Source organism: Bos mutus, chromosome 23 (assembly GCF_027580195.1).
Source record: "Bos mutus isolate GX-2022 chromosome 23, NWIPB_WYAK_1.1, whole genome shotgun sequence".
Lineage (NCBI taxonomy): Eukaryota > Metazoa > Chordata > Mammalia > Artiodactyla > Bovidae > Bos > Bos mutus.
Genome location: NC_091639.1, coordinates 44527724 through 44534249, shown reverse-complemented (window position 1 = coordinate 44534249; position 6526 = coordinate 44527724). Strand labels below are relative to the sequence as shown.

At 39.6% G+C, this 6526-nt stretch overlaps 1 non-coding gene across 1 annotated transcript; it reads right to left on the bottom strand.

Moving 5' to 3' along the window:
• Positions 1-5399: 5399 nt before the first annotated feature.
• TRNAG-CCC (transfer RNA glycine (anticodon CCC)) lies at positions 5400-5472 on the bottom strand. The gene has a single exon. It is a non-coding gene; the product is annotated as a tRNA-Gly (tRNA).
• Positions 5473-6526: the final 1054 nt, after the last annotated feature.

Below are 6526 nucleotides of genomic sequence, written 5' to 3'. Positions count from 1 at the left end.
GATACCTTTATGACCTTGATTTATAATAGTGAAAAAGTTGGCTTAAAGCTCAACATTCAGAAAATGAAGATCATGGCATCTGGTCCCATCACTTCATGGGAAATAGATGGGGAAACAGTGGAAACAGTGTCAGACTTTATTTTTGGGGGCTCCAAAATCACTGCAGATGGTGACTGTAACCATGAAATTAAAAGACGCTTACTCCTTGGAAGGAAAGTTATGACCAACCTAGATAGCATATTGAAAAGCAGAGACATTACTTTGCCAACAAAGGTTCGTGTAGTCAAGGCTATGGTTTTTCCTGTGGTCATGTATGGATGTGAGAGTTGGACTATAAAGAAAGCTGAGCACTGGAGAATTGATGCTTTTGAACTGTGGTGTTGGAGAAGGCTGTTGAGAGTCCCTTGGACTGCAAGGAGATCCAACCAGTCCATTCTGAAGGAGATCATCCCTGGGATTTCTTTGGAAGGAATGATGCTAAAGCTGAAACTCCAGTACTTTGGCCACCTGATGCGAAGAGTTGATTTATTGGAAAAGACTCTGATGCTGGGAGGGATTGGGGGCAGGAAGAGAAGGGGACGACAGAGGATGAGATGGCTGGATGGCATCACTGACTCGATGGACATGAGTCTGGGTGAACTCCGGGAGTTGGTGATGGACAGGCAGGCCTGGCGTGCTGCGATTCATGGGGTCGCAAAGAGTCAGAAACAACTGAGCGACTGAACTGAACTGAACTGATGTCCAAATTCGTCAAATTGTATGCATTAATTATGTTTAATTTTAAATCCATTTTTATTGGAGTATAGTACCTTTACAATATTGTAGTTTCTCACTATACAGCAAAGGAAATCAGTCATAATATACATATATCTACTCTTTCTTGGATTTCTGTCACATTTAGGTCATCACAGAGCATTGAGTAAGGTTCTCTGTGCTACACAGTAGGTTCCATCATTAGTTATTTATTTTATACAATTGTGTGCATTTTTTGTCTACCAATTACACCTCAAGAAAGTGGAGAAAAAGAGTACAAAGAAAGCAATCCTGGCAAGAATATTCAATAAGTGGGTAACATGCAATGTGCAAAGAAGTATTACAGAAAAGGGAAATATTATAATTAAGTTTCATTTGGTTCAGTTCAGTTCAGTCACTCAGTTGTGTCCAGCTCTTCACAACCCCACGGACTGCAGCTTGCCAGGCCTCCCTGTCCATCACCAAGTCCAGGAGTTTACTCAAACTCACGTCCATCAAGTCAGTAATGCCGTCCAACCATCTCATCCTCTGTCATATCCTTCTCCTCCCTTGCCGTACCCTTCTCCTCCTGCCTTCAATTTTTCCCAGCATCAGGGTCTTTTCTGGTGAGTCAGTTCTTTGCCTCTGGTGGCCAGAGTATTGGAGTTTCAGCTTCAACATCAGTCCTTCCAAAGAATATTCAGGACTGATCTCCTTTAGGATGGGCTGGTTGGATCTTCCTGAAGTCCAAGGGACTTTCAAGAGTCTTCTCCAACACCACAATTCAAAAGCATCAATTCTTTGGCACTCAGCTTTCTTTATAGTTCAACTCTCACATCCATACATGACTACTAGAAAAACCAGAGCTTTGATTAGATGGACCTTTGCCAGCCAAGTAATGTCTCTGCTTTTTAATATGCTTTCTAGGTTGATCATAGCTTTTCTTCCAAGGAGCAAGTGTCTTTTAATTTCATGGCTACAGACACCATCTGCAGTGACTTTGGAGCCCCCCAAAATAGTCTGTCACTGTTTCCACCATTTCCCCATATATTTGCTGTGAAGTGATAGGACCAGATGCCATGATCTTAGCTTTCTGAATGTTGAGTTTTAAGACAACTTTTTCACTCTGCTCTTTTACTTTCATCAAGAGGCTCTTTACTTCTTCACTTGCTGCCATAAGGGTGGTGTCATCTGCATATCTGAGGTTATTGATATTTCTCCCAGCAATCTTGATTCCAGCTTGTGCTTCCTCCAGCCTGGATTTTGCATGATGTACTCTGCATATAAGTTAAATAAGCAGGGTGACAATATACAGCCTTGACATACTCCTTTCCTGATTTGGAACCAGTCTGTCGTTCCATGTCCAGTTCTAACTGTTGCTTCCTGACCTGCATACAGATTTCTCAGGATGCAGGTCAGGTGGTCTGGTATTCCCATCTCTTCAAGAATATTCCACAGTTTGTTTTGATCCACACAGTCAAAGGCTTTAGCATAGTCAATAAAGCAGAAATAGATGTTTTTCTGGAACTCCTTTGCTTTTTCAATGATCCAACAGATGTTGGCAATTTGATCTCTGGTTCTTCTGCCTTTTCTAAACCCAGGTTGAACATCTGGAAGTTCATGGTTCACCCTCTATTGAAGCCTGGCTTGGAGTATTTTGAGCTTTACTTTGTTAGCTTGTGAGATGAGTGCAATTGTGCAGTAGTTTGAACATTCTTTGGCATTGACTTACTTTGGGATTAGAATGAAAACTGACCTTTTCCAGTCCTGTGGCCACTGCTGAGTTTTCCAAATTTGCTGCATATTGAGTGCAGCAGCACTTTCCACAGCATCATCTTTTAGGATTTGAAATAGCTCAACTGGAATTCCATCACCTCCACTAGCTTTGTTCATAGTGATGTTTCCTCAAGACCCACTTAACTTTGCATTCCAGGATGTCTGGCTCTAGGTGAGTGATCACACCATTGTGGTTATCTGGGTCATGAAGATCTTTTCTGTACAGTTCTTCTGTGTATTCTTGCCACCTCTTCTTAATATCTTCTGCTTCTGTTAGGTCCATACCATTTCTGTCCTTAATTGTGCCCATCTTTGCAAGAAAATTTCCCTTGGTATCTCTAATTTTTTTGAAGAGATCTCTAGTCTTTCCCATTCTCTTTTTTTCCCCTCTGTTTCTTTGCATTGACCACTGAGGAAGGCTTTCTTATCTCTCCTTGCTATTCTTTGGAACTGTGCATTCGAATGGGTATATCTTTCCTTTCCCCTTTGCCTTTAGCTCTCTTCTTTTTTCAGCTATTTGTAATGCCTCCCCAGACAACCTTTTTGCCTTTCTTTTTCTTGGGGATGATCTTGATCACTGCCCGCTGTACAATGTCATGAACCTCTGTCCATAGTTCTTCAGGAACTCTATCAGATTAATCCCTTGAATCTATTTGTCACTTCCACTGTATAATCATAAGGGATTTGATTTAGGTCATACCTGAATGGTTTGTTGGTTTTCCCTACTTTCTTCAATTTAAGTCTGAATTTGGCAATAAGGAGTTCATGATCTGAGCCACAGTCAACTAAGTCGGCTAAGTTGCATTTGTTTCAGAAACTCTACAGTTTACTAAATTCACATGCTGTTTGTGTTTGGGGAAAAGGTTCTAATTAAAGAAGTGTTTTGCTTTACATTTCCCAACTACTTTGTCACTACGCCATTAAAATTCCTATTTTTTTCTCGTGTGTCATTTAAATGCAGTATAGCATCAGTCTCCAGGCATAAACATTTAAATAGGTGTCTAGCCACTACCTAATTTTTTGTCTCAGAACATTTTGGTGCTATTTAAACTCATATCCATATTTCCCCTTTGGTTTTGTAATAATGATATCAGATGATATAAATTCCTTAGTGAGAAATAAAGCCAATGGGCCATAAGAACCACAGAAAGTAGCTATACTGAAACTGTTTATCCTCACAGGTATGTTTAGATTGTCCTTTAACTTTCTTTATTCTGCTTCTGATTCCTGTGCTTATGCAACGTCTTTTGACTCAACCTTCAGAGATCCTTTTATCTGAGACAGTTGCTTATGGACCTGGTCTTTCTCCAGCTAACAATCAGTGTTAGATTAAAGCACTCTCAGGTTCAAGATCCCAGAGCTCTAATTTGCTTTCTTATGTATATGGAAGTGTGTGTGTGTATGTGTGTGTGTGTGTGCGTGTGCACGCACTCAGATGTGTACAACTCTTTATGACCCCATGGACTGTACCCTACCAGACTTGTCTGCCCATGGAATTTTCCAGGCAAGAGCACTGGAGTGGGCTGCCATTTCCCATGTGTATAGCTACCTTATTTTGAGGGGAAAAAATGGTAAATAAGCACATACATATGGGCTTCCCAGGCGGTGCAGTGGTAAAGAATCTGCCTGCCATTGTAGGAGACACAAGATACTCGGGTTCAGTCCTTGGGTCGGGAAGGTCCCCTGGATAAGGAAATGGCAACCCACTCCAGTATTCTTGCTATAAAATTTCATGGACAGAGGAGCCTGGTGGGCTATAATCCACGGGGTCTGAGTCTGACACAACTGAGCACACACACACACAAAGCACATACAGAAAAAAATACACCTGTTGATTGCCTAATCCATCATTCACTCATCCAATACCTGTTTACTGAGAGCTAGTTTATGCTTGGCATTATTCCAGGTAGTCAGCTACTTTGGGAGAATAAGACAAACAACTTTCTTGTGCTCACAGAACTTGTAGGCTAGTAGGTATAGTTTTAATACAGCATCCTTCATATAATTTTCTTAATATTCCTAATTGACAGCTTGTCCTGGAGACTTGCACTACCTCTTTAATTGGACTTGTAGAGCTGATGATTTCTGGGAACTTGCCCAGATGTGTACTATGATCATCTACAAGCTAAGAACACAAGGGAATAGCAAACATCTATAGGAATACCTTATTTTATACCTTCACTTTATTGCATTTCAAAAATGTTGCATTGGTTTTTGTTTTGCAAACAAGGTTTGTAGCATGATGGTTAGCAATTTTTAGAATTAAAGTACTTTTAAAGTAATGTCTGTTCTTTTGTAGACATAATGCTGCTGCATACTTAATAGACTGTAGCAGAGTTTAAACATAACTTTTATATGACCTAGGAAAACAAACAAATAAAAAATTATGACTCTCTTTATTGCAATATTCACTTTAGTTTGGAGGACTGGGGCTGAACCTACCATGTCTCTGAGATATGCTTGTATTCCATTATAACAGAATCTCCAGAGAAAAAGATAAATATTAATATTTTATGAAAGGAGGATAATGCATCTATGATCTACGAGCTAGGTGGAGCTAGCAACGCTCTGTGAAGTGGGAACAATACCTCACTCATCATGTGAAGAGAATAAACCTCTGGTCTCCTTGGCTAAGACTTTCTGAAACCTTCCATGGAGCTCTTTGCTAGCAGTTAGATGTTCTACGGGTAAAGTTAGCAAGAAAATCCATTGCTAATAAGATAGGATTGAATCACAAGAAAGCGTGCATCAGGACATAACAGAAAGACCAGCTGTTTAATGGGAGATCTCTCATAGCAGATAGAGAGCACCAACTTAGCTTTTTTTTTTCTTGGTTGTACTGGGTCTAGTTATTGCATGAGAGATCTTTACTTGTGGCATGTGGGATCTAGTTCCCTGACCAGGGATTGAACCCGGGCCCCCTGCATTGGGAGTGCAGAGTCTTAGCCACTGAACCACCAAGGAGGTCCCCAACTCAGCTTTTTTTGGGCTGAGCTTTCAAAATGGATTGTGTGGTTCAGAAAATGTGCAAAATGAAGCTTAGAGCAAGATGTTAGGATATTTTAATGCAAAATTACAGTTTTTTTTACTTTTTTAAATTAGACTTTATTACCAAAAGAATAATACAAATATTCTTTCTAAAGGAGAGACAACTGAATGTAACAACTCCTGGAACTTAATATACTAAGAAGAGTTAAGATCATTCTACAATAGCAGCTGAAGTAGAAATTTTTCTTCTTATATATAGTTTATTATAAAGAAGTTCTTATATTCAACATAGCATTGCACTTTGTAAAAAATTATGGAATAGTTGTTGAAATTCGCCTCAAACATTCATAGAGGTAGAATTAAAATTTCCTCATTAGTTTGAGATGTTAGAACATGGCTTTAGAACTTAAATTGAGAGATATAATTAAGTTTGCTTGGGGACCCTTTCATGATCACTGACTTGTGAGGAGTACCGTAGCTTCACAGCTATACAACTGCCCCAAGTCACAGGTAAAAATAGGAAAAATGACCTTCCATCAGTGACTACCCGCAGAGAACTGGTATTTACCCACATCCTTTTGAATTCTTTAGAATTCCTCTTCTCTGTCCCTGTTGCCAGAAATTTCATATTTTGAGACGAAAGAAAGATAGTGTTAAGTCATGTTTGGCTTTTGCGATCCCATGGACTGTAGCCTGCCAGGTTCCTCTGTCCATGGGATTCTCCAGGCAAGAATACTGGAGTGGGTTGTCATTTCCTTCTCCAGGATTTTAGACAAAGAGTATATACAATTAAGCAGCAAAAGGTAATGTAAACCTGCTCACAGTTAGGGTATTCTTTTAAAGCATAATTTTATTGTATTCATCTTGCTTTATTTGTTTAAAGTGGAACATTTTGCCCCCATATTTGGAGACATTGGGATTAGTTTCAAGGCACTAAGCAGATACTTGCAAGCAATATAATAACTTGTCTTTTTTCTGTTGTCTGTTTTCAGTTGTTCTTAAGCTGTGACCCAGTGACCTGTGTTCACTA